The sequence below is a fragment of the Apus apus genome, chromosome Z (genome assembly GCF_020740795.1).
Source record: "Apus apus isolate bApuApu2 chromosome Z, bApuApu2.pri.cur, whole genome shotgun sequence".
Classification (NCBI taxonomy): domain Eukaryota; kingdom Metazoa; phylum Chordata; class Aves; order Apodiformes; family Apodidae; genus Apus; species Apus apus.
Genome location: NC_067312.1, coordinates 54,997,809 through 55,025,786, shown reverse-complemented (window position 1 = coordinate 55,025,786; position 27,978 = coordinate 54,997,809). Strand labels below are relative to the sequence as shown.

General features: G+C 41.6%; 1 protein-coding gene across 3 annotated transcripts in view; it reads left to right on the top strand.

The window, feature by feature from the left end:
* The first annotated feature begins 1,346 nt into the window (after window positions 1–1,346).
* Window positions 1,347–27,978, top strand: part of LPAR1 (lysophosphatidic acid receptor 1) — a 79,757-nt gene continuing 53,125 nt past the window's right edge. The window contains exon 1 of one of the 3 annotated variants that reach the window (XM_051643358.1): window positions 1,347–1,410. The gene's annotated coding sequence lies outside the window, so the exon portion shown is untranslated. Of the gene's footprint in view, window positions 1,411–1,899; window positions 1,979–5,915; window positions 5,968–27,978 lie in introns of those variants that run through there. The other 2 variants (XM_051643357.1, XM_051643359.1) reach the window with 2 other exon arrangements.

The window sequence follows — 27,978 nt, the reverse complement described above, 5'->3', positions numbered from 1 at the left end:
TTCAAGCCTGCAGTTCTCCATCATGAATGCAGCCTGTGCAAAGATGGGAAATTAGTAAGACTTAGCAGGGTACTCAGTGTATGGATGCTAACCTAGCTATTAGAGCTCAGTAAGAGAACATGTTTCCTAGTCACCTCATCCAAGTACTTAGTAACTTGCTTTGAAAACAGGTAGAAGATGAAATCAAGCATTTTCCAAAGTTAATGGCCTGCCGAATACCTTTCATGAGCTTTCAGCATGCTGGAGCCTAGTTTCTGTGCTAAATCACAGTGCTGTGTCTAGTGCTGTGTAAGGATAAAACATCTGTCTTCTTGAAATGCATATACATACACAATCATTTTTGATACACAGAAAGAGCATTTGACTGCTCCCTAAAGGGAAAGAGATGCTAACCAGCTATGACGGCAAGAGATTTGCCCACACTGATGCTGAAAGCCTTTCTAGTAACAATACCTGTGATACAGGGCAGATATTGTGAGCAGATGTGAAAGCCAGTACCATCACTGTGTTTGTGGTGTGAAGGGAAAGATTTGACACAAGGAGAACCACTCTCTGGTCCTTTTTGGATCCTTCAGAAACACAAGGAGTACTTCAAATGTGTTTGGTCTTTTATGATGGACTTTTGTACTGCTGGAGATATTGCTGGCTTGTATAGCTGTAAGTAATCTCTCTAGAAACCCCCTGCAGGGGCAAGAAACGTTTAGCCATTTCAGCAGTTGAACACCAAGTGCTGTGCAGCGTACCATGTCTTTTCACTTGATGTCTGCACATGCAGAAGTGGCCTCTAGATGCTACTGCAATCCAACTAAGTCGGTCTTTCACAGCAAAAACTGATGGAGGGTGGGGGAAGGAGAAGTAATTTGAACCTGTTTTCGTATAATAAAATAACTCTTCTAAGTCTGGAAAAGTATCCATTGTGCAACCCAGCACCTTTCCAACTGCAAGGCTCTTGTGAACACACAGATCGATTTTTCCTGCAAGTGGGGGCTCCCACACGGTTCTTGCCGACATCGGCAGGAGGTCCCAACACTGCTGCAAGGAGGAGAAATTATGTTGCTCCAGAAACATCTGCCAAGCAGCCTTTGCCCGCAAATTCTAGATAGCCTTCACCGCCAGCCAGGCTCTGCCGTGGAGAGCGGGCAACTGCCAGCGGGGAGGAGAAGCTCAGGGGATGCTGAAGCTCCCTCCGCCGCCGCCGCCGTCGGGGCGGGCGCGGGGCTCTTGGCGACGGTCGCGGGGTGCACCTGGGCCCCCGCCCGGTGGAGGCGGGCGGAGCGGGGGCGGAGGGAGCCCGTCCCTCCCCGCCCTTCCTCCTGCCTCCTCCCTCCCCCCCCCCGCATCCCTCCCTCTGTGCGCGCCGGCGGCGGCGGCGCCGCGCTCCCTCCAGCCGCGCCCGCGCAGCCCCCGCAGGTAAGGACCCGCCATCCCGCCCGGGAGAAGGTGTCCGCTTCCCTTCCCCCCCCCGCCTCTCCATGGCGCCGGTTTTCCCCTCCTCTTTTTTTTTTTTTTTTTTTTTTTTTTTCGGGGGGAATGGGGTGGGAGGTGTCTTCTGAAGTTTTTCTGAAACGGGCGCTGACTTTTCGCGGGTGTGCAGGAGTGCAAGGGGGAGGGTCCGGCGAAGGACTCGTTGATGGGCTGTTGGCGCCGGGTCAGGCTGCTCTTTCTGCTGGACTAACATCTCTGAGGTTCCCCAAGAATCAGTAATGGACACTTGTTTGATTAAGGGACACTAACAGTACTGCCATTGTTCGCTTACTGTCCTGATTTTTTTTGTCTTTTTCTTTTTCTTTTTTTTTTTTTTTTCCGTGAAGTCTCTTTGGATTTATTCATACCAAATTAAGGCAGCGGAAAAAAAGTCTTAGCTAAAAAAAACTAATTAAAAAATATGGTTGCCACCTCTCTCTCCTGACTTCCTCAGTCCTTCGGACGAAGAGCCTGCCACAGTCAGATGGGAGCTGTGTCCGTGGTGTTTACAAAGGTAAAGGACAGGGAGAGGATGAAAGACAAGCACAGGGTACAGAATATTAGAGAAAGACCGGGAGGGTGGGAAGCAGGAGTGAAGCTTTAGGACAAAAGCCGCTAGAAAACCGAAGTGAGAAGAGAGAGGTGGAACCAGAGGGACCAAGTTTTTTACTCTCGCCCCTCTCTGCATGTTCTCTTGAAAGAGCTCCACAATGGGAACCCTCCTTAAAAAATTCCGTGGATACGTGTGAAAAGTTTTCTGTATAGCCCTTTGTAAGAAAAATGTTGGAATGTCTAAAAGTTGTGGTTTTTTTTTCTTCTTGTGGAACAAGCTCACACCTTTCTGATGTCAGTTGTCTGTGAATAAGTTAGAAGCTGCTCAAATGCAAAACCCCCCCCCCCCCCCCTTTTTTTTTCTTCTTTTTTTCCTTTGCTGCAATCTTTTTGAAGATTGAAGGCAAAGTAGCTTTACATAGCCTCTCTAGGCAACCTGTGTTCCCAAAGTTTTGGGGAATTTGGATGGATTCAGTTTTTTACTGTCAAAAGCTGCTGCAAATCTCTCTTTTCAAAGAAAGTGTTTTGCATGCAAAGTCAGGTTTGGTGTGTTGTACCATTTGGCCTAAAATGAGTCACTCTCAGGTCTGAGAGTCAGGTTTCAGTTTGGCAGCCAGGACTGCATGCCATGCAGCCTGTTACTCCTGTGCGATGATGGGGTATACTGTAGTACTAAAATAATATTTTCTGGCAATTTAAGCAGTGCTCTGAAGCAGTACTCTGTCTGCGCAGGCGTAAGTGAAGTTCTGTTCTGCAGCTCGCTAGCACTGGCTGTAGGCATGCCATTACGTTTCTTCTTAACTGATACATGCTCAGACTTACAAAGGAACTTGATAGGCCAATATTTTACTGTTGTTTTTATTAAATATTAACTACTCAGAATCATATGCTCTCCCTCTCCAGAAAAGATTGACGCTGTCTTATCCTGTGCAGTTGTATGTGAACTGTAATTGTTCTGGCTCTTCAGCATCAAATAACTGAGGAAATATTAGTTAGGAATACTGGGAAACACATGCTCAGTATGGTCATGTCCTTATCACTCCTTATTACAGGCTGTATCAGTTGGCTGCTACAAACCTTCTTCTCAGAAGTTACCAGTAAGAGTGCTGGTTGGAGAGAGCAAAATAGTCAATGGTGTCTGCTTTCTTTTCCTCCCCTCTTCAAAAACAAATATTGAGGGTGGAAAGGTTAAACAGCTTTTGAGACAAAACACATGTAAAATGCAAATTCGAAGTAACGCTACACTGTGTACCCAGCTTTAATATGTGAACTTAATGTGTGAGTTACAGATGATCTTTTCACTCCGTGCAAAGATACTTGTGGCTGCATTGTTTTCATCAGTAACTCTGGAAGTTTGTAACTAAAGTATAATTTCTTTTCTGCTAAGAAATGAGAGAGAATAAAACTCTGACTGGATGCTGTATTAAGTGTCACTCAGTACAGCCATGTGGAGAATCCAGGAAGGGGTGTTGAAGATAGTGGTTTACTGTGGAGCTGAAACTTAGGTAGGACTTAATGTAGGTTTGGCTTTTACGTTGCTCTGATGAGACAGTAATAACACCTTAATGATCAGTTAATTGCTTCTCAGTAGCCTCTCCATATTGCTCTTGCTTTCTCCGATATTCAGAGACTGAAATTGAAAAGCAGGTATTTCATCTGAATAGCTGTTGTCTCTGGGACACCACCACCACCACCTCCTTACCTTCGGCTGCCCAGCAGTTCTGTGCACTGCCTCTCAGGGGTACACTGCCTCTACCAGCTCTGAAGAGCTGGCCTTGAGCACCTCTAGGTGGTGACCTGCCACTGCTTGATGAGCAGTTACCATGCTGTGGATGTGGCTTCTTTATTGTTAGGGCACAGGGGAAAACCAAGTGGGGCTCTGTCCCCAACAGGGCTGGATGGAGAGCTCTCACAGCCATTTCTTTTGGTCTTGGTGATGGTTCAAGGACACCTAGAAGAGTGTGGGAGCAGGAACTGGTTGTACTGTGAGGCTGTGTTCCTTGTCATTATCATTCACCCCCTCAAAAACTGGAATTTGCTACATTCATGGGTTTTTCTCCTTTTCATAAAGAATAATGTAAGAGCCATTTAAATTCAGTTTAAGTCCATCAGAATTGGTTATTTGAACTGCAACTGCTACAAGTAGTGCCAGGGAAAAGACTCATACAGCTGTTTTACTGACAGGATGAGAAAGCAAACAATATTCGATTATTTCAGTATCTTTAGTTTGTGAATTAGTTTTTTATATGTAGTGTATTCCACTGCTTCTTCCTTCACAGTCATATTATTTATTTTTTTAACAGTTTAGAAGTATGAAAAGAAAAAGAAACAAACTATTAAAAAAGTAAACAGTGTAGTTGTAAAAAAAAAAAAAACACACAACAAAAACACAGGAGTTACCAAAAGCCAATGCCAATATCTGAAAATAACTATTTGCTTTTTTTTTTTTTTTTTTCTTTTTTCTTTTATAGTAATTTTCCCTTCAGGTAAGGTTCCCATTTGAAGTCTTAGGATTTCATGATAATTTGAAGGGATAACACTGCCTACTGGTCTCCAGGAAGATCTGATCAAAAGGGACTTGGGGTGGTAATTGCTTGAACTGGTAGCAATTAGGTAGTACCCCTTGTGTGGTTTTCACTTTGCTTTCCCATGTGTCATGAAACAATACTGTAGAAGCATGATGTTCCTCAGTGGTGCAGCATTAGAGCTTGAACTTAACACATTTTATGTTTTCCCTGAAACTCCTTGATAGCTAACTCAGTAGCTTAAGGCTTCATCCATGGCCCATAGATATCAATGGTAAGATCCATATTGGCTTTGAACAGTTTTGGACCAGCCACGGGGCTAATGTGTTACTTCAGCAGAAACACAGAACTATACCCAGGGCAGAGGAAAGTTCTATCAAGGGAGTAAGAGTTCCTGTTCTGCTTACATTTCAGGGAACTTGAATTTTGGTTTTCTTCATTTATCTTTCAAGATAAGTTGCTTTAAAACAAGTAGAGGCAATGCCTGTGCATTCTTGCACCTTCCTTGCTGTACTGAAGCCAATGACAGTGGACATCTGAAGCTGGTCTGGAGCCTTATTTTGATCTTTAATGAAGATAGAGGAAAATTCTAGGAAGTGCCTGCCTTCGTACATCCAGATCTCTCTTGTCCCTGGCTGTTTTTTGACTGCCTGACACTTTCCCCCCCACACCCAAGTACACCTGGCCTGCAAAGTCTTGGTCATTGTTTGGCTGAAGATTGAACTCTAGGATCAATTTTCATTTTTTAAAGACTGTTGCCTCTTTTTCTTGAAAACATAATTTCCATTTGTACACCATTTAGCACTGGTAAGGAAAAGAGCCTATTTAATGCTAGTTTGGGTAGTATGGCGTGTCTCTGTCCCACCGGGTGACTCCATCATCATTGCATTTCTCCAGTGTGCTCATGAAAAAGACTTATTGAGGTGGTTAAGGCATTGCATTTTTGTATAGGGGAACAACAGTGTCGCTCAGATCAGTGCAAAATCTCCAGAACTTCCTGACAGGCACAGCCTGGAGTAGTTTGTTAAACACATTTTTTCTCAGTTCTGCATCTACAATCTACTGGATCTGCTCCTCTTGACCCACATAATGTAGGCAATTATGTTAGTGCACAGAAAGCGGTGAGTGCTGGCGCGTTTACCCCAGGGTAAAGAAGTGTTTCTTAAAGAGAAAGCAAACTTTCTTCTTCTGCTTCTGGCAGACAAAAGCAGCTGCAGACTCGCAGAAAGCGTATGTGCCCCTGCCAGCAGCACTGCCGTGGGGGAGCAGCATCCCTCCTCCTCAGGCCACTCCTGGGATGAACAGTCTGGACAGTGTCCTGGAGCTGGGGCATGTGGAGCGTGTTTTGCTTTCCAAACGTCCTGAAGGTTGTTGCTGGTGGATCTTTATGATCATTTGGCTGTTGTTCTTGCTGGGGAAACGTGAGGTAAGCATTGCTGTTTGCCGTTTCTCACCCGTGGATCATGGCGTGGTCTGCTGCTGAGGTGGTGGTAAATCGTCTGGATCAGTGGCACAAAATATGCTTCCAGTTGCATAAATGGGAAGGCTGCACCTCTTTTAGAAGGAAACATGGTGGCACAGGTACTGTGTTGGTGAGAACTGCATGATGATTTTGTGCCAACAGGACTATTTATATTTTAAATTACTTTAACTTGAGAGGCATCAGAACTGCTTTTTTTTTTTTTTTTTTTTTTTTTTCCCCTGCTTTCATGTGGCATACTGTAGATAAAACTTGGAGGTGCTTTCACCTTCTAATTAAAAACACAAAGATGCTGAATATACAAGCCTAGTATTATCTTTCTGCTTTTGCTTCTGACTGTGAATAACAGGTGAACATCTCCTGAGGTGGATTTTTGAAACTGCTGAAAAAGTGCTGCTGAATTTGATCATCACGTATGATGAACTTCATCTCTCTGTAATATGCCAGTATGAGGCCTATACACCATTTAGCCTTTTATTTAGGAATTTATGTGCCACAGTGACCTTCTGAGCAGGGTGAATTTCACAGGCACTCTCTAGACAGTACATCTATTTCTTTGGAAGATGTATTGCATACTGCAGTGCTTGCAGGAGCAAGCAAAAAAGCATTGGAATGACATCAAAGGCGAGATCTTTCTGTGCAAAATGCTGGAGATTTTGAGTGGTAAAAATCTGGCAAAGGAAGTGCATACTGTTTTTCATTGTAAGCCCCTTTCTCTCTCCCTCCTCCCCTTCATTTTAGGGTATGTATGTTAAACACAAAACAGTGCCAGTACATTATTTATGGGAGCAGTTTGCAGAGACTTTTCTTAGAAGTTTTTTGGCCATTTGGGGATGATTGTTTTCAGCCTGGATGGAAGAATGTATATATAACTAGAGCAGTATCTTTTAAATTTTTTTATTATTATTACTACTTTCTTTTCCTTTGTGAAGAATTTAGCTGCAGCTCTGTTTAAATTTAAAAAAAAAAAAAAAGTATTGGTTGAGTATTGAATGTTTACTGCACAGAGGCATTTGTATCTGAATGGTTGGGTAGGTGATTACTTAAGAGCACTGAGCTTGACTCAAATTCCAGCACAGACCTTACTGGTATCTGAGAAGTCAAGGAGGGTGCTGTACATCTCTTTGTTGGCGGGTTATATTTCATGAAAGGAGAAAAACTGCTAACCTCTCAGGAGGAAATAGCTACTTACCTTGCAAGCTTACTAGGGTTCATAGCCACTGGATTTCACAAAACATTTAGTCACAGATAGTGCAGTCTCCTTTTTTGATCCATCATGGGTGTCAGACCTGCAGGACGGTGTCCCGTAGCCTTGGAGCTGCTGCTGATCGAGCAGGGGAACTGGGGCAGCGTTATGTAGCTGCCGTGTGTGAAGAGCGACATGCCATCCCCTTTCCACCCTCAGCCAGGGTGCAGGTGTCACCAGGGTGCTGGTGCAGAAGAAAGCCCCCAAGCTTGTTTGCCAACAGCTGTGTTGGAATTTTTCACCTGGCACCTGAAAGAAGTTGCCTTGAGCTGGGAGGGACTGTGGCAATAGTTACCATGGTCAAGACATGATAATCCCTTGGCTCCCATTCCACTGACTTTATTGGTGGCACCTCTTTTCTTACGGTAATTGTGTTTTTTCCAATCTCTTTCTGTGCAGCTGGGAGATAACTCCTTGGGTTTTAACACTTGCAAGATTTCCTTGTTATTTTATTAACCATTTTCACAGTTACTTGTAACCAAATAAGAAGTAGTACCAAAAGTTGGGGGAGTGCATTGTGTTTGCTTTTTTATCCATCTGTTTCTGAGTGCTTTCACTGACACTCCAGCTAGTAGAAGTAAATTATGAACTTTTTGTGTAGTTGCTGTTCCCATGCATTTTGTAGCACGTGTGTTCAGAGGTTAGTTCAGTAGTTGTACAAGGTTTGTGCAATCCTGAGATGAGCTACAGGGAAAAGGTGTCACTTTGATGTGGTAATGAATCTGTATTGTAGGATGTAAAGCAGTGATTCAGCTACTTTGCTTCAGGTTATGCTTATAGGATTAAATTTTGTAGTACATTTCTATGGTTACCTGGTCATTTTGAAAATATAAAATTAATTATTGAAATACAAAAGCATTTGGGAAATTGGTAGGAGACTGTGCAATAGTCCAGAATAGATTCACACTGATGATGATAAGCCTGTAAATCCCAAAGGAGAGTGCTGCACAGTAAAGTCTATATTAATACTGAGTTGCATGTCATTGACTATTGCACTTAGAAGATGTCCTTGCAAATGTGTACACAGATCTTTACGAAGTGTCTGGTGAATTACTGGTATAGGAGAATAACTTCAATGCTCCCTGGGTCTGCACCAAGAATATCCTTGGGCACTTCTGTCCTGTCAGGAGGAACCAGCCAAGATACCAAAAGCATGTTGTCCTCTCTGTGGTGGTAACACCTAGCACTTGCTATGAGTCACACTTAAACATGTGTTTAACATCCGCATAATCATTCGATTCAGTTGAGGAGTGAAGCCTGATCTATGAGTGAAGGGTCCTTTGGGGAATTTAGCTGTTTCTATCCATTTGTCCTCCCACTTACTCCTGTGCTTTTGCAGGCACAGGCCAGTGCTCCAACAGGGTTACTGCTCCCTTATTCCTCTTGTCAAGGAAATGGGATTCACTGATTTGTTTCCTGAGATGTTGCAGTGGGGTAACCAGCTTCATGCAAATGAATGTGTGGATAGCTATCCAGTGTTCCAGGAATACCATCTTGAATGTGACATGTATTTAAAAGATACCAGTAAAATGCCTATCAAGTTTAGTCATCTTTTCCTTTGCTTGCTGTCCTCCCCAAAATGTGACAGACATGGAGAACAATGCTGTGGAGATGAGGCAGGGTGCCTCTGACTTGCCTTGAGCACGGCTCATGTTCAGGGCTTTGAGAGCTGTCCTGATGTGGCTGGCAACTCATCAGGCTCCTTCTAAAGCTTTTAATGGAGTTGATGAAAACTTCAAAATGGTGCATCTCCTTGTACAGAAATCTTGCAAAGTGAAGAAGACTTTTCCAGATTCATCTGTTTCCCTAGTCTTTCAGCTTCTTGTTTACTGCAGTTTCAGTGTCTTCTTCAAAAATTCCATGCAAGTGAGACTGGAAGCTGACTGAGACTTCCGGGTTTTACTTTGATCAAAGCAATTGTGGTAATTAGTGAACAGACATAAAATAGGTCTCTAGAATTATTGCAGTTTTGCAAATAATTGATAGGAATACCATACCTTAGTGCCTGGCTCTCCAAGGAGTATGGTATGTTTCTGTTCCCTCTCTGGGGTTGCTCAAGTTTGATACACAAAAGCATCCTAAGAGGCTCAGCCTAGAAAAAAAAGGCAGGGAAAGATGTGCAAGCTGATGACAGCCTGATGACAGGAGGGAATTATGGGATCTAAGAACACATAAAAGCCTTAAAACTAATATGGCTGAACAAACATTTCTGTCATGGTCCTGCATTTTTCCATTCTGAGCATCTCCTCCACAAAGTTTCTTATGAATGGAAGCCAGTTACCCGGATTTTAATGACAAAGTTCTGTTTGAGAGACATGTTTACTGCTTTCTAATCCTTCCCTCTACATTTTTTCTTAATACACCATGAAGACTGTGAAGGGACTCTTGGTACAACTGTTGTGGGAGAGCAGTTGCTTTTTCCTTCAGGAGAGTGGCACGAAACTGCAGGAAAGGCTTTGGCATTGAATCATAGAACCACAGAATCACAGAATCACTTAGGTTGGAAAACACCTTCAAGACTTCACCAAGTCCAACCTTTAACTCTGCTCTGTCACGTCCACACTTAAACTATATCCCCAAGCAGCACATGTAGATGACTTTTAAACACATCCAAGAATGGTGACCCAGTCACCTCTCTGGGCAGCCTGTTCCAATGCCTCACAACCCTTTCAGAGAAAATTTTTCTCTTGATGTCCAGCCTGAATGTTCCCTGGTGTAGCTCTAGGTTGTTGCCTCATGTCCTATCACTATTTACTTGTGAGAAGAGATCAGCACCTACCTCTCTACAATGTCCTTTCAGGTAGTTGTGGAGAGGGATTAGGTCTCCCCTCAGCCTCCTTTTCTTTAGACTAAACAGCTCCAGAATCTCTCAGCTGCTCTTCATAAGACTTGTTCTTTAGGCCCTTCACCAGTCTAGTTGCTCTTCTCTGCACCCACTCCAGCACCTCAATATCTTTCTTGTACTGAAGTGCCCAAAACTGAACACAGTAGTCGAGGTGTGTCCTCAGCAGTGCCGAGTGCAGGGGCACAATCACTTCCCTAGACCTGTTTGCAACACTATTTCTAATACAAGCCAGGATGCTGTTGGCATTCTTGGCCACCTGGGCACACTGCTGGCTCATGTTCAGCACCCCCCGGTCCCTTTCCACCAGGCAGAAGCCACACCCTGCTCCTTTGTGCTTCAGCATTGGCAGGCATATGAAAAAGGCGGGAGAGAAAATACTGGCTTTCCTTGGAGCTACCAAAATGATGTGATGTTTTTCGGTTGGTGGCAAACTCAGACATGAAGCTGACATACACCTGCCTTCTGTAATTGTGCCAGAAATCATCCTGTGCCTCATATCTTCGCATGCCTGTTCCACTTTTGGTTTGATGAACTCCCGCCCTGAGACCCTTCAGTGGGCACTCTTGCTGTTAGAGGCTCCTTCTCCACCAGAGGGGAATGCCAGTATAGCTATACTGGGAATCTCTGAGGGTTTGGTTGGTTATATGGCTTTACTCTTCCTGGCTGGCAGTGTCGCCTGTTGGGTTAAATGAAGCATCCTTGGAAGCATGCTGCTGCAGGGCCAAAGGCAGACGGGACCCAGCAGTAGCTTTATGCAGTGGCTGACCAGGCACTGTTTTTCCCCAAAACAGTGTCAATTCTGCCAGCACACAGTTATGCATAGATTGGCCAACCTAGGAGAGGCTGTTGAGCAACAGGAGAGACCAAAAATCAAACCCAGCACACCTAAGTGGGCTTTGTCAGGGGTCAGAGTGCTCTGCATGGGCCTTCAGCTTTGGTGTCATGGACACAGCTGGTGGGTTGTGATTGTGGGATGCCAAAAAAGTCTGGTTTGGGGGTGGATTTCAGAACGTTCTCCTTTTGTGGCCTGGATCCCATGTACTTCTTAGTTTATTTATGTAGTCTCAAAAAAGAAGAGTCTTAGTGGTTCCCAAGTAATGCTTTTATGGCTTATGCTTTTGTTACAAACTGTTTTAAGAAGGCTTTGAAGTTTGTGTGCCTTTAATGTTTATGCCCAAGCAAAGGCTCACTGTGTTCCAAGGGGAGAGTTTGAGGCAAACTAAACTACTCTTTAGGGTTTTTTGTTTTGTTTTTATTTAAGAGTAATCCATTGCTGGATTAAAACTTTACTCTGATAGGATGGCTTTTTCTCATTTTTGCCCTTTTAAAGGTGTGCAAAAGGAGTGTATCTGAAAACTGGTGAAACAGGCTACAAAGTGCTTGGACTCTAACTCTTCTGTCATTGTGTATGTAAGAAGATTTTTTTTTTGTTCTTTTGTGACACTGTACTCTGGCTTCTGGCTTTTAATTTTCTTCTAGAATTCTTGACGTCTCCTAAATATTCTGGCTGAAATATTTGTTGTTTCTGTTCAAGGACCTAGTCAGAGAAGTTGAGTAATCACTGAAGAATGGTGTGAATTTACAACAATCTATCTAATTCATGTGACCTCTTGTATGCACTTAAAGCTTGTCTGCTAAACACAACTCAGTGTTAATCCAAGTCAATTCTTAAAGCAAATTAGTCAAGCTGCGTGCTAATCCTCTATGTTTACCTGCTTATTCAGATAGGTAGCAGCCTAAGTTGCTTTAAACTTCACTTGATAATTGAGAGGGGAACAGTTGGAGGGAAATGTGATGAAATCTTGGTGTTTCCTTCATTCATCTCCATATTTCAGAACTGCTTTGCTTTTATAAATCTTGAATTCATGGAATGATCAGCATGAGCTACCTGAGGCCAAAACCCAGTACTCAGCTGCAGCTCTCTACTAAGCATCCCTGGCAGCTGCTGCTGCTCCTGGGACATTCTGGGGAATGTGTTACTTCCTGGTCATCTGTAAAAGTTGTTCCTCAAAAATCCTAACTGGTTGAGTTGGTTTGCTGTGGATAGTAAGGAATATCGTGCAGGCTGTGGGGATAAGGAAGCCCTTTCCATCTCTGCCAGGAAACTATTAGCCAGCCCTGATTTTACAGCATAGACTCACTAATTCTGGCTGTATTGTCCTAAGCACACCAGAGACTTGCATGGTGGGCAAGAAGTAATTACCTTTCATTTGTCAACATTAAGATTTTTGTTTTCTTGAGCTACTGGTTTTGCTCCCCCTCCATCATGGCAAGATCAAAGGTAAAATCTTATTTCTGGGTCACTGCTGTCCATCAGATAACTTTGTTTGTGGCCTTGGGAAAAAAACAGTGACATGAGAAGGGGGAATTTAAACCCTGTCATTAAGATAATTCTTTCTTATTGTCAGTTCTAAATTCTTTCAGCCTTCATTCAGCCTAACTATGCAAAATACAACACTGCAGAATCTGCCAGGAGAACAGTCAGTTGAACTGATGCAGACGTTACAAAAATATTTCTGAAGCAGCATGACTGTTATTTCTAGTTTGAGGGGTTGATAAACAGTTACTGTGTCTGCACTGGTGCTGGCCTGAACCATGTTAAGCTGATGCCTTGCAGTCTTAATGTACTTTTTTTGATGGGGTGGTTGGGAAATTTCTATTTCAGATAAACTTAATTAAACTCTTATTTGCACACCAATAGTCAGGGTCTGTGTAGATCTATATTAGGATGGTAGATTAGTATTTTGGGTGTTGGCATGCTTAGTTGTGGACTTCCTTGGCTTCAGCATTTCCAGATTATTGTATTTTGTGGTAGTTCATTCTGCCTGAAGACTGAACATCTGTTTCGTGCATGCAGGGGGAAAAAGAAGTATTTGTTTTAACACTGGCCCCCCTCAAAGCTGTTTAAAGAGTTGTGACATTCCGTTATCATGCAGATTTTTTTTTTATCTAGTGAAAGGGATATTACCTGAACTTTTAAATACAAACTTGTTTCAGAAGAATGCCAGCATTCTACTGCTTTTCTGAGATTTAAACAAAAGGTGGATAATGTCAGGTAAGCAAGGTTAGCAAATGAAATCTCTGTTGCTGATCCATGGAAGTGTTGAAATGTATCTGTTTTTTCTTCTTGGAAATAAGTATTAGATGTCTGTCTGCAAGTTGTTGAGAAGGTAAGTTCTTGCTTCTTTTTCTGCTGAGGAGACATAGCTAGAGAAAAGCATCCTGATATGGTGATTTATACCTTGATACAAGTGACTTTGTCTACCATTGTATTCTTTAATGATACTGATCAGTAAGCAAAATGGTGATGATAATGCACCAGCAGTTAAAATCTCTCAGATACCTGTGTGAGGCAATGCTCCCTACTTGGATCTGTCCTGTGAATACTACTTCTTGCAATCCCAGTGTTCAGAATAATTTTAATAAGCAGCTCCTTGCCTATTTTGGGGGGTTATTTTTAATAATGAAGGAGGACAAAAGCCTCCACCGTATTTGCTCTTTTACACACAGACACACACCCCCACACATATGATGCTGACAGCAGTTAATGATGCATTTTAAATGATGAGCTATCCATGGTGACTTTTCTCCCTTGTTAGTTTATTTCTCCAAATTTATTGTCTGTCAGTAGAAATAAACAAATTTTAAAGGTTTCAGAAACTGTTTTGAAATGGTTTATTTTAGGACAATTTGGTACTTTAGAAGTCATAATGATGAAAGTGCAGATTATAAAAACATTGTCATGTGACAGCAGCTTCCTTGTAGTTGTGCTATGAGAGACAATCCACATTGTAGTTACTTGTTTACATAAGCCTGAGAAGATTGGTGTTATTTTCTAGTAACCAGTGTCTACCTGTATTTTTCCACTTTATTTTCTGATAATTCTTTCTTGAAGTTTAGAGTTGTGAGATAATGTTGAAATTAGATGATGGTATGAATTATTACTTTGGAGTCTTCCCAGTTCACATTGCTTTTCCTTGAAACAGAAATTAGAAATGCACTTTAAGGAATATCTTACTGTTCCAGCACTCAGTAATTAAAAACCCAGTGGAGCTGCTGCAGTTGTTTGTTGCAGCTGGTGCTTCAAAGTTAGTAGTCATGCTTTAAAGCAATTTTTCTGTGTATTTGTTTTTAATTTGGTTATTTTATCTTATGCAAACCTGATCATGCTGCTGAAGAAGCTCCTGATATATCTGAAGAAACATGTACCAGCCAGCACTTCTTGCATTAAGGCAAATACTCACTGATTCCACCCAGTGTGGGAGGAAGAGGTTCTTCAGACATGCTGAGTGGCAAAGCAACAGTGATCTCTAGGCAATCCTCAACAAGCAAGCATTAATGGATGTCATTAGGAGAAGCTGCATTCCTGATAGATAATGACTGAACTAAGTCTAGATGTTCTGGATGGTAATGAGAAGGGAAACTGGTATGTTGACTTTAAAGGGGGAATTGCAGGAAAATGAGAAAACTGAGGAAGCAATGAAGAATTTTTTTTTACTTTTCAGATTAAGCTCTGAAGAAGATTTTCAGAAAAGTAGGAGGCTTCAAGAGAAGATGAAGTATCATTTTGGGTTTAAAAACAGCAAGAAAATGCTGCCCACAAGATGGGTGTGGAATAGATACAATATGGAAATAATCAGCAAAGGAGGTTGAGCAAGTAATAGAATAGCACTGGATGGTGCAAACTGACCTAGGTCAGGGAAGTACAGAAAGGATTATTGAAAAGGACAACTACACAAACTAAATGAAAGATTCCTCTGATACTAATATATAAAATCCTTCAGTATGTAGCAGAGAGAGAAAAAGTATCCTGTGTTTCATGGGGGAAAGGAGCACCATTCAGTTGTGGACAGCACAGTGGTGGCACTTTCAGCAAAAATGTTGAGATAAAGATAGGAAATTATGACTGCCTCTTGATTTTGGTCTTTTTAATTTTATTTTTTTTATCTCATCTGAGCTGTATGCAGAGAAACCTTCTGTGGTGCTGGATGCCTTGTGGATTAGCCTGATTATGTGAGTCCAGTTTGTACCATAATGGACATGACTTATGGCAAGTGTGTTAAGTATTTCACGTGGTACAATACCATATACTATTCGTTTGTCTTTTCAATATGTGTTGTCCATCTATTAGTAAAATACTGCAGTTTTCTTCTGATGGCAGAAGTCAGAACAGGAAAGGTATAAATCCCCAAGAATATCCTGAGAGAAACGGGGTTAATTGTTTCAGACACACAAAACTATTAAGGCCAAGAAAATTTTTTTTTTTTTTTAATCACATACAGCAGTGTTGAGTTTCCTGCCTTCATGATGGGATGTTTATAAGCCTTAGAAAAGACCTTTTAAGTGAGCATCTTGCTACCACTGACACAGAGAGGGGAAGGTGTTTGTTGTTTTCCCTTCAAGTTGTCGCTACCTAGTCTGAAAAGAAACGTCACAGTGGGTCAAATGCAAGTCCATTGTGCTTCCATCAGTGCTGTAACTGCTCTCCTCAAATCCGTTTGCCATGACTAACCAAAACCAGGAAATCACCTGGGTATATGTTGTAGAAAGAGTAGTGTCAGGGCTCTCTGACTTCAGCAGGGTTGGACCTGTAGCAAATACTTGAAGAAGTGGAAGTCCTCCTGCCTTCCTTGCCTGCCATTGTGGTAATAATCAAAAAGCATTTGAACTTCATGAGCACAGGACCAGACTCTTGGTTTGCCAGAATAAACAAAATATATAAAAAAATCAAACCAAACTAAAACAAAAATAACCACTAAAACAAAAAACCCTAAACCAAACCCTAAAACAAAAAAAAACAACTCCAAGACAAAAACAATTCCAGAAAGTATGAGCAATTCCAGAAGAGCCTTCACAGTGGCCACAGTAAAACATCTGAAGATCCCTTCTGAGGATAAATATCAGAGTAGGTAAAGGAGAAAGGAAGACATGTATAGGTTAATTACAGATGCTTGGACTGTCTGCCCTTTGGTGGAACCCAGTGCATAACTGTGGTCAGCCTTCTTTTATCATCCTCAAAAGGGGCATGAGGCACAGTGACAGGGAAAACAGTGGCATATGGAAAAGATTTCCCTGCAAGATAAGTGCTTCAGACAAGTGTACTGTCTACTGAAATTTTTGCATTGAAAATCTGTTAATAGAATGGTTTGTTTCCTTGTATATGTTCAGACTGATCTTTTGCTTTTTGGAGAGGGATGGGTCGGGGCTCTGTCTTGCCCTGGTGGAATGATGGGGAAGATGTTTCTCCTGAACCATATGCTCTCTGTGAGAGCAGATGTTTTCTTGAAGGGGGTGCCACTGCACAGTGGTACTATTTTATTGTTGTAAATTAGCTCAGTGTGTGGTAAATGAATAAGGTGACAGATTGTCAGATTCTCAATCTTTCAGTGGGGGAAGACAGGCAGTTTCACACAATGCTCCCTCTGCAGAGCTAATGGAAACTGTTTGGCTTGGGTAAGGAAGCTCCACCTGACACATCTTTGGTGAACTCCTTGCAGGCTGTGTTCTGTCATGGAAAGATTTACCAGCAGTCTTGTAGTATTTGTATTATTAATTCTTGTGGCCAGAACAATGATCTTCCCTTGATTAGCCACAGAGCTCCTATTCAGAAAGGTCTGAAGGGTATAATTTTATTTTGAAGCACAGGCTGCACTGTGAATGCAGACAACATAGATGTGAGACCCTCTGTTGATTGCCGTGTTGTGGAAAAGTCCTCCTGAACACGAGGGCAAATTTTTTAAATTTGCATTCAGTAATTTTCTTTCTAGCCTTGGATTACTGCTGAAAGCTTAGTAATTTTTCCTTGCACAAGAAAAGCTAATAGCTGGATTGCGCTCCTGAAAGTGAAGACCGAGGCAGTGGAAACTCTAAGTGTCTCTTAGCTGCAGGATGCTGCAAATTTCAGTGGAGCACCTTTTAAAAAGTCTTTGAGGTGTACAGGTGTGAGTTGGCTGAAGGCAGAATGGAAAGTAGGAAAACAGTTCCTTTTTTCTTTTTTCTGCTTTAGTAATATGCTTTTAGACTTCTGCATTTTTATTTGATCTTATTGGCTTAGGGCTCTTATTCCTGAATTTTTCCTAAGATGTTTTTCAGGTGGCTGGGCAAGTTCAGGTTAAATTTCCCAAGGTGTTGTTTGCTATTATTCTGTTTTGGTTTGGCTGAAGTAAAAGCTGAATGCTCTGGCCAGCTGTTGCTGTTCTTAGTGGTGGTTGTGTTATACGTTATTTGGAGTGTGTGCTTTGGATGGATGACAAAGTACAATTAAAGCAAGTATCCTACAAAACTAAAAGCAGGTGCCTTATTTACATGGAAACATAACAATAGTAAAGTTCCTGATTCTGTGGTATATCTTTGTGACACTGAACCACTTCCAAGATAATAGCTAATGACATTTTTACACTGAAGTTAGAGCAGCCATAGTGTAGACAGTACCTGCTTTGACATGTCCGAGGCTGGGCTAGATCTGAACTCGGGAAAGTTTTTGTCCTGCTTTTATGGTTGTCAAAGTTACAAAGTTCTCAGATTGCAAAAAAAAACCCTAAGAAAAGCCAGAAAGCAGATGATGTGTACACAGTAAAAGGAGGATGTTTTTCAACAGCCAGAGGAGGGGATCTCCACTCTTGCAATCTAACCTGTTAAGAGTGTTCATGTTCTTGTGCCCTGGTGTCCCCAGAGGTTTTCAGGAGGGCCAGGCAGCACACTGGAGATCAGATGGCATGTAGTGATGGCACTCATTGTCCAGAGGTCTTGCTGGAGGCTCTTCCCCTGCTCTCTCTCACAGCTCACAGCTTAGGCAGGAGGCTGTCTCAGCCTACCTTGCTGCCAACTCTTTTGCAGATGTTTGCAAACCTTCACTGTTGCGCAGGACATCCTGTAAATGCAGCTCTGTTAGTGCTCCTGCAGCTCCAAACACTGGGATGCAACGCCCAGTTCCTCCAGTGGAATATTACAAAATCGTATCGTGCTACTCTATAGCCAAATGGTGACGGCAGGAGAGGAGTTAGTACCAAGCAATTCTCTTTTTCAGACCAACCAGCTCAATTGTCCATTGTATTTGCTAGTTTGTTTATTATTAAAAAGTCATTTGTTGATGACAATGAAAAATACTGCATTATTCTTGTTGTATGTCCCCCTCCCTTCCTTCTTCCCTCCCTTTTATGCTTTAATGATATTTTGTTTAGCCAGTTTCTGTTCATCTCGTGTCAGGTTGGAAAAATATCATTTTTTTTTTTTTCTTTTTTTCTTTTTTTTTTTAATAATTGCTCTGTTTGTGTTCAAACAGTGCATTATTTGAGCAATAGCAGAAGTTCCGTGACCAGAAATTATTTGGATAGAAATTGGTGTTGTTGGATTAACCCACTCAGCCTGTGAAAGAAAATGCATGATCTCTTAAACAATATCTGCAACGATCTGACGTTTAATGTCAAAGTGAATTTACTACTGATTACCACAAAGAACTTACTAATTTCTCCACATGGACAGGAATTGGATGGAAAAATGTTTCTCTAAATGAATTGATTTGCAGTTGCAGTTTGGGCAAATGTGTGTGCTTTGTTTTGGTGATGAGGTACTATTTACATGAACATCTTCTACACTGTTACTGCATGTTTTATTTTTTTGCACCTGTGTGATGTGCTAACAAAACAACAGCATGAAAATTTCACCTTGTTTTCTGTGAGGATCTCAATTAATTCTGCAGAAGGGAATGAGTAGCTTGTTTTTGTTGCACCGTCAGCCTATCATTGAACTTTCTTCTCAGATTGAAAAATGATAAAATCACAGAATCATAGAATTATTAAGGTTAGAAGGGACCTTAAATATCATCAAGTTCCAACCCCCCTGCCATGAGCAGGGAACCCTACCACTAGACCAGGTTGCAGAAAACCTTGTCCAACCTGGCCTTAAAAACCTCCAGGGATGGGGCATCAACAACCTCCCTGAGCAATCCATTCCAGTTCCTCACCACCCTTATAGAGAAGAGTTTCTTCCTAATATCTAACCTCAATCTCCCCTCTCTCAGTTTAAAACCATTACCCCATGTCCTATCACTACCTTCTCTGATGAAAAGCCCCTCCCCAGCTTTCCTGTAGGCCCCTCTCAAGTACTGGAAGGTCTATAAGGTCTATAAGGTCTCCCCAGAACCTTCGCTTCTCTAGACTGAACAGCCCCAGCTCTCTCAGCCTGTCTTCATACAAGACATGCTCCAGGCCTTTGATCATCTTGGTGGCCCTTGGAATCTGGCCAGTTTCTTAAGGCTGGTTATAAATTTTTTTGATACCCACTCTTGCCGGTGGGAGAGGGCAGAGACCATCATGTATGTTTTATGCTGGGTTTGGGGGTTGGTTTTTTTGCAACATTTGCAACTTAGAGATTTCCTATTCTTGTGTCTGGACCTTTACATATGTTAGCAAATTCCACTAAAATCAGTGTTTCTAGGTAATGAAGTTGGACTCAGGAAATGTTTGACTTTACCAGCAGCACGTTTCCAGGGCAGTACAGCCAGCCCAGGAACTGGAACGATATTGTCCCTGTCCTCTGGCACTCCCCTTTGAGGCTTCCACAACCCCCCACTAAAACTCTGCAATTCCATTTTCAAGGTGGGAATTTATTCATTCTTATCAAGAGCTTCCAATTGGACAAGATGCTGTAGCTCTATAGCTCTTTAATGTATCTGTCCAGTGACTAGAAGCAAAAGAGGGGAAGGCTTTGGGAGGAGGTATGTTTTTATAACAGGTCTTTACTGGGACAACAGAGGATAGTGTTGTGTACACCACAATAAGAGGTGTTACTTGTGCAATTTGTCAGTAGTTGGTGTGCTGAAAGTGTGCTGAAAATGTGCTGAATAGTTGCCACCACTTCCTTCTACAAGGATGTGTATGAACAGTGGTACAACCCAGTCAGTGCTCACATTGGTCCGTGCGACATCAGAAATAGCTAATTGTCTTCCATGTGATTACTGACAAAATAATTCCCAACTCCAGCAGTGTGACTTCAGATTCACTGGTACTAAACCTGTTTAATAAGTACCGTACACTAGATCTATTCCAGTACTTACTGCATAAGTAATAGATGGTGGATGCAACAACATCCTTTATCCTGCTTTCTGGAGAGAATGGTGTCAGGTGAGAGCCAGGCTGACACCAACCTAGCTGCAGAATGTGTTCAGTAAAATGTGTGTATTCAAATACACAGCCAGCAAAGGCTTACAGGGAGAGTTAATTTTGTGCTAGCTTCCAAACTCTGTGGATGCTATTTACTGAGGGAAGAGAAGGGGAGGTGTCTTTTCTGAGACACCAGAAATTGGATGGGGATACGGTAGGGAAGGAGTCAAATTAAGTGGATAAAGACTTGATGCAAATATTCAGAAAGACTTTAAGGCAAGAGTACAACAATGGGCCACACAATCTGTCTGGAAAGGTCTTTTAAAATTTATTTTCTGCTTCTTTTGCCAATGCTGAATCATGGCTATTACCTTATTGCAGCTCTTTGAATTGTTGAGCAAGTTAATGCAGGGGTGCAGGAGGTTATCTCTATTTGAAAGCAAAACACACCCAGAAAGAGAAGGCAGAATTAGGCAGCAGTAAGGGTTGCTGAGATTCTAACCACTTAAATTAATTGTCCTTATGATTTGGCTGGTCATCCAGTAAAATTTCACATGGCTTTTGCATCTCATTCTGTAAATTCATTTGTCATACTATACCACATACCAAACTTCAAGATTCAGCAGTCTGGTCCCTGATACAAAACCAGAGGTTTGCTGAATCGCCACTCCAGATATGCCATGAGGGGCAGGAGGAGAAAAGTCCTAAGTTATGACCAGTAGTGAAACTGATGAATGTGAAAAAAACTGAGTGCTCTGTTTATGCAAAGGCTTGCTGAAACTAACACTTTCAAAGCAGTCAATGCTGATATCAGAGTTTGGATCACCTTACAAGAATTTCAGGGAGACCAAGAGGTTCCTTAGCTGCCTTTCTGTGTTGTGGTTTGCCCTCTGTGAATCTGGTGAGACTATTGCTTCATAGTTGCAGGTGCCCCCGCTCAATTACAAAATCACTTTAACACATCTTGGGTTTCCTTAGGATTATCTTTTTAAAATTGAAAATTGCTTTAAAGTATATGTTAAGAGATGTTTCAGTGTTTGAAGAGTAACTATTAAAAAACTTCTCCAGAATGGTTCTAAGCTAGTGAATTGCATTTCTGTAAGTGAATCTGTACTTCTACTGTTCAAACATTGGTGGTTATGAAGACTTTACCTAAAATAGAGACTCGAAAGAGGTAGTATCTTTTTGTTAGAAAGATCTAATGTTCTGTAACTTGCAAAAGAAAATCCAAATCTATGCAATAGTTCCTAGCAGTCACTATGGTAAAGGAAGGAGTAACAGGAAGGCATCATCTCTTTTCTTAGCAGCATCCAAACCACAATTTTTTCTGCCTTTCTGTTGTACACTAGAAAGTGTATCCATAGTTGTTCTTTTATTGATCAAGTGGTTACTGGGTAGCAGAAGACCTCCAGGAGTCCATAGCAGGTAACTAGAAATTCCTGCTATCACCATCACTTCAACAAGTGGTAAACCAAAGCACTAGGCAGGTCAAGTCATTTCTGCTGCTCTTCCCTGGATGATGTTCATTTGCCTTGGCTGCTGGGCCATACTTTTTTCTGTGTTGAGCAAACTGATGCTTAGAAGCAGTGGTTGTTTGGTGGAAGAGTCTGCTGGAGGCGAGTGATGCCAAATGATTACTTTTGGATGGCAAGACTTCAGTTTTCACAAGAAACATGGAATCTCTCTAAAGTTACATCTTGGGTGTCATTGGGACCCTTATGTCAGATCTTTTTTCTTACTTTCTTGCCTTTTTACGTGTTGATCAACTGATGTTGGTTTGTTTGTTTGTTTGTTTTTTTAATTTATTTTCCTTGACGGGTTTATGGGTCCTATCCATCTGGGATCATTTAGGACTTAAAACCGCTCTCCGACAAAGTCTAAGTTAGGGTTTTATTCACTAGACATGTGCAAGGAATGCAGCTGTGTTTAGCTAAATCACATTTAAGAGCTTCAAGGTCATACCAAATCAGCATCTTCAGAGTCACGTAATCCAGAAACTTGTAGTGCATGAAGTCAAGCTGTGATGCCAAAAGATGCTATCATAAGGCTGCAGGAAACCAAAGCTGAAAGACAGCAACAATGCAGGACACCTGAAGCTGTCTGGCAGAGGAGACAGCCACAGAGTGTGAAAACCCATTTTGCTTCTTAGCACCAAAGAAAGGCAGTTTTTGTGGGCTGAAATGAGATGGGTGGTGATGCAGAAGTTGCTGGCATTGCTGTATCACTCAAAAATTGCAGATTGCTTGCTTTGTGCAAGAAACTGGGGGGAGGGACGATGAGGTTAATAATATACATTGCAATGGATTCTCTGGAAGCAGTTCCTTCAAGATTGTTTTTGTGACACAATTGCACTTCGCCTGTCTACTCCAAGTAATGACAGAACTGCATGATTCCTCTTTTCTGTGGTCTCAGACAGCTGATCCAGAAATCATGATGCTTTATCATAGCATGTCGAAGAGCAGTAAGTTTTGTGTGGTGAGGATGTGTTCTGCTCTGCATGTTAGATACACACGGCTCTGCCAAGCATCAGTTGATTTTTTTTTCTCAGTCAACCAGAAACTCCATGCGTTACCATAAATTACCCTCTAAGTGTTGTAGTTTATGGTTAAACATTATTTCCAAGAGATGAGTCACATTCAAGGATGGTAAAAAAGTTATATAATTAATTCTACTAGTTTTAAGGACAGATCCAACATATTTTCCCAGTTTACAGTTATTAAAGACAGCAATATCTGTCAAGAGAAGACTACACAGAGTGGTATTCGCCTGCAATTCCAGTGTTTGGGAATGTTATGTGTAAATCTACTTATAAATTCTGGGTATTGTTTTCAATTATTTGTAATGCAGCAAGCCATCAAAATCTCAGTAGTATGAAGCTGCTTTTGTGTTTCCAACTTCCTTTTCAATAGAGATTATATTTTCTGTCATAATGCCCTTTAAATGAAGTTCGTTTGAGGATCCTGTTCCTTTCATTTGTAGTTCTTGAAAAACATGGCGCTGCATCCTGAACTCACACGGGTATTAAGTTAGGAGCCACCTTTGTTTGCTTGAATGGAGTCAGCCTGCTTTTGCATGGCTGTGAAAACACCATTTCCTCTGCACTTCATTATTGCTGAAGCACATGAGGCAGGCTTGGAGAAGCGGGAAAGTCCTTTTGTACAGTCCAACCTGTTTTCAGGTGGAATGCTTTTAGGAGCCTAACCAGTTGGCAGAAAGTCACAGTCAGCGGGTACATCATGCTCAGGATGCAGGGTGTATCCAGAAGAGTCTCCTTTTTCCTAGCTGAATAAAGGTATCAGTTCAATCCAAGCAAATGAAATTCAGCTAGGTGCAGAAGGGGAAATGTGAAACGGCCGTAGGCACAGGAAATCTACTGATTCTGTGTTTTGTTTTTCATGGACAGATGGTGAAAAATTACTACAGGCATATTTCTCTTATCTGCATTAAAGTGCTCTTTGGATTTTATGGGGTTAAGTTTTTCTGGCATTTTTGTTCTACCTGGAGTGCACAAAGATAGCTAAAGGCTGAACAGGCTTTTGTTTGTTTGTTTTTCTCTGCTGTTCTGTGAGGCTCCCTAGTAAAAATGCTATTTTTCTCTCTCCTTTACATATGGCAAACAGGATTCTTAAGCATGTCTGCTTTTGGTCTAGGTATTCTTACCTAAGCTCTACTTATCTTTTCCTCATGTTCATTATCCAAGAGCAGCAGCATTTCAGGATTAAGAGAAGATACACATTTTAAAAGGAACTAACAATGAGCTTCTGTAAATAAAGGAACACTGCTGCTCTTACTCATGTTCTGACAAAAGAAACAAAGGTCTTATGAATCTTAAGTACAATGCATTTGTGATCACTCATGAGTGAGGAAACATTCTGGTTGAGGATCTTGAGGTGGTTTTACTGAAAATTGCTCTTGCTCAAATAGCAAAGCTTCCGTAAGTCAGAAAAGCAGTAGTTTTGAGTTGGTGTTATCTTTTTCCTTCATTAGTCATTTACGGTGGAAACATTAACAGACAAAACAGCAAGCCTGAAAGTTGTGTAACTTGGTTCTTTGACTTCCAGTGAAGGCTTTCTTGGAGGATCATGAGATCTCCATTTTCTGTCCTCTCCATGAGTAGAGTAGTAGAAATTTGGAACAAGGAGTGGAAAGAATGAAAGGTTGCTAGCAAGAAATGAGTAGGAAAGAATAGGGGTCACTGGGAAGCTATATAAAGATGGAAAAAGTGATCCAAGAGCTTGGAAGATGAGACAGCTACATGTGACGTAAGGCATGCAGGGATGTGTTGAAATGTGAAACAGGCATTTCAAGACGATGCTTTTTAAGAAGAAGGAATAATTTCCACAGTGGTGTGCAAAAGCTGAGTTCAAATGAACAACATCAAAAAAAACCCAAACCCAAACCAAAAAAATGTGACTGACTCAAAAAAGCACTTGGAGTGCAACTTTTCTACTGCACTTAATCTGTTCTTTCTTGGCTTGGTAAGTAAGTGCTGGCTTTGAAAAAAAGAAGCACAGGCCAGGAAAGTTACTAGCATTGTGTGTAGGACTCCACCATGTTCTCAGTTTGAAAAACACCGGTTTGGTTTGGGGTCATTTTTAGTGTATTTGTTTGACACTGAGTAAACTTAGTGCAAGTGGTTTTCTGCCCTTACTTAAAGGAAGTGGTAAATAAGGTCAGCAATAGCTATCTCTCTAAGATCCTTTCTAGGGTGGTTACTGTGGGGTTTGTTATCTGTTTGGCCTGACTGGGGAAAAAAACCTGCAGTAGTCTTCTTCTGGAATTTTTAAATTATCTTAATTTCTTGGCCATTTATATTTTTTCCCCTTTTGCTTGGTTTGTTGGGGTTTGAAAATAGAAACATATGTGGAAGCTGATCTAACCTTGATAAACATGATAGTTAGGGAAATAACATAACTCTGTTGGATCATCTAACCAAACTTTACAGTGTGATTCAGTATATTCATCTACAACAAATCTGTGCCTATCTGGCAAAAAAAAAAAAAAAAAAAAAGTATGGTTAAAATAAATCAAGGATAAGCACACATTTAAGATACTTCTCATAGCACAGAAGAAAGGTTCCAGTGATTGCTGACCTGTAAAACAACAGTTGTTGAGGAAATAAATGTTTCCTGAATTCCAGCAAGTAATTCTATGAGTAGTCTTGTGTGAGGGTTTTTTGGGTTGGGTCGGGTTTTTTGTGTGTGTGAAAAAAGAACATTAGCACAATTCCAGTGCCCTGTAAGTGACCATCTTTCCTTGCAAAAGTGTACATTGTGTATGTGAGAAATGCTGCAACCTGGTACCACATCCTGCCTCAAAGGCTGGCTCCATCTTGTTTCTTGCTTTTTATGCTGGGGTTGTACAACCTTCTTTCCTTTAATTGGGTACTTCACCAACTTGCTAGCCACTTTTCTGGTATAAACCAATTTTCTTTTGCCCAAGTGCTTAAACATTGTCACAGAAGCCCTTGGGTACACCTCATTTCTAAGAAATTGTTTCCTTCACAGTTATCCCTAACGGTAAATAGCAATAAATAATAGCCATAAATATAATTAACTTCTTTATCAGCCCTCCTGATAGTGATCACTGCAGGGTTACATTGAAAGTGCTGGCAGTTTGGATCCGTAGTTCCCTTGAATACACTACATGGATTCTTAAGAGGCTTTGCTTGACCTCCTGTCCATTCATGAAACGTAATTGTCCACCACACGTTACTCCATCCAGGACATGGCCATCTTTATGCACTTATGTAATGCTTTCAGGGCACAAATACTTATTTTCACTACTTAACTGTCTTTTAGCATCTGTGTTTCCCTGGTTTAACACTTGTCAAGCATCTAACTGTATAGTTTGTGGGGTGTTTCCCTCAGTTATATTTACCCACAGCTTGATTGGGTATCCTGCAGATCCCCTCCACTTGTCATCAGCTCTCAAATCTATTCCTTGACTCTTCACCAGGCTGAAAAATAGCACTACTGTTACTGTGAGTACTGTCAGTATCTAATCTTCTTTCGTTTCCCCAAATCCTGTGTTTTTCTGAACAACAACAACAATACAAATAATAACAGCTGCAACCCCTGCTCCCAAGAGTTCATCAATTAACATGTAAACTTAAATGTGTGCCAGTTGCTGCTTCTTCAGTGTGAGGCACAAGGGATTGTCAGTGGGATCTACATCCCACTGTTCAGTTGCAGCTGGAGGATCCACTGATCCTTTGAGTCGAGTGTAACAAGTCCAGTCCCTCTCAGCCGTCCTCATTGCTGTGTCAGTGGTAAACAACAATTAGAATGGACCTTCCCATTCTGGCTCCAGCTTGGTTTTCTTCCAAGTTTTGATCAGGACCCATCATGGGTTGGATTGTATGCACTGCAAATTCTAGAAGAGGGGTCTGAGCAAGGAGGTCCTTATTCCTTAAAGGTGCTGCTGTCCATGTACAGCTCCATCTCAGCCGTTTCCAAGGGTGTATCCTGAAGGTCTGGCCAGCTGGGATTTACCTGCTCAATTGTTCGCAAACAGTCAAGAGTTAACTTTTCTTCCCCCAGGCCCTACTCACCCACCACTCCGCCCAACCCCCCCAACTAAGTTGTCAGGTTTAACTTTCCATTCAGTGTCCTCCTGTTCTATGAGAACAGCTTGATACTATGTCATTCTACTGGGTGACAACCAGTGGTGTTCCTTCTGTTCTAGTACAGCAGTTACTGCAGGAGGCACACGCACAAGTATATGTTGACCCAAAGTTAGTTTTCGAGCCTCTTGAATTAGCAGCCCTGTTGCTGCCCCTGCTGGCAAGCCAGTAGGCCATCCCTTACTTCATCTTTTTGCTCAGTTACTTAAAACCCAGTTACGCAGCCTTTGCTCTGCCTGGTATTTCAGCGGCTGGTGCACAAGAGGGTTAACAGCATTATCACATCCTTTGGGACAGAGTTCAGGCTCCTTTTTTTGTTCCTGAATCTGTGAAACAAATACTTACACCTCCAAGACATTTTCTTAAAAAATGTGAACACATATATTCTTTTTATAAAATAATCTGAGCCCTTATTTTGGCCAATAGATCCTTCCCTAAAAGTGACAACAGGTATTTGGATACATATAAAAACTCAGTGCATAAAGGTTTGTTTTCCCAACTCACACCAGAGGGCTTGGAAAAAGGGCTTAACTTCTCTTTTCCCTGTCATGCCAACAACTGGCATAAAAAACTTATTTTAAGGTCCCTTACAAAAATTTAGAATACAATAAATATCCTTCATACCTACCAAAAAATTTAACCCTTTCTTTTCCCAGCTTTATTATAAACAGATGCTCTGCTGGAGAATTGAATGGTACCCCCAGTCCCTGTCAGTCTGAGTCCCCATCTCAAGCTACTGTCACTACTTTGGAGATAGGATCTAATTTAGACCTAGAGGCGCCCTTTTCTGCCAGGGATTGAGGACAATCCCTTTTCCAACACCCTTGTTTACAATATGGACACTGATTTAATGCTAACAGGGCTCGATTTTGGCAGCACCTCATAAGCAATGATCCTACATGTCTCACACTGTTCTGGCGTCTGCTTTTTGCTTGCAATGCATTCTGTTATCCAGGGCTGACTGACCAATAAACAGCATGTTTAACATTTTCCAGTTAGTTTCAGAGTACAAATATATCCGTTTGCTAGCACTCTCACATAGTCTCTCAAAGGAGACTGAATACTCTTTGTCAAACCCTGGTCTAACCTCATATACAAGTTGGTTTGTTTGTTTTGGTTTGCAGATCCCATTCTGGACCCC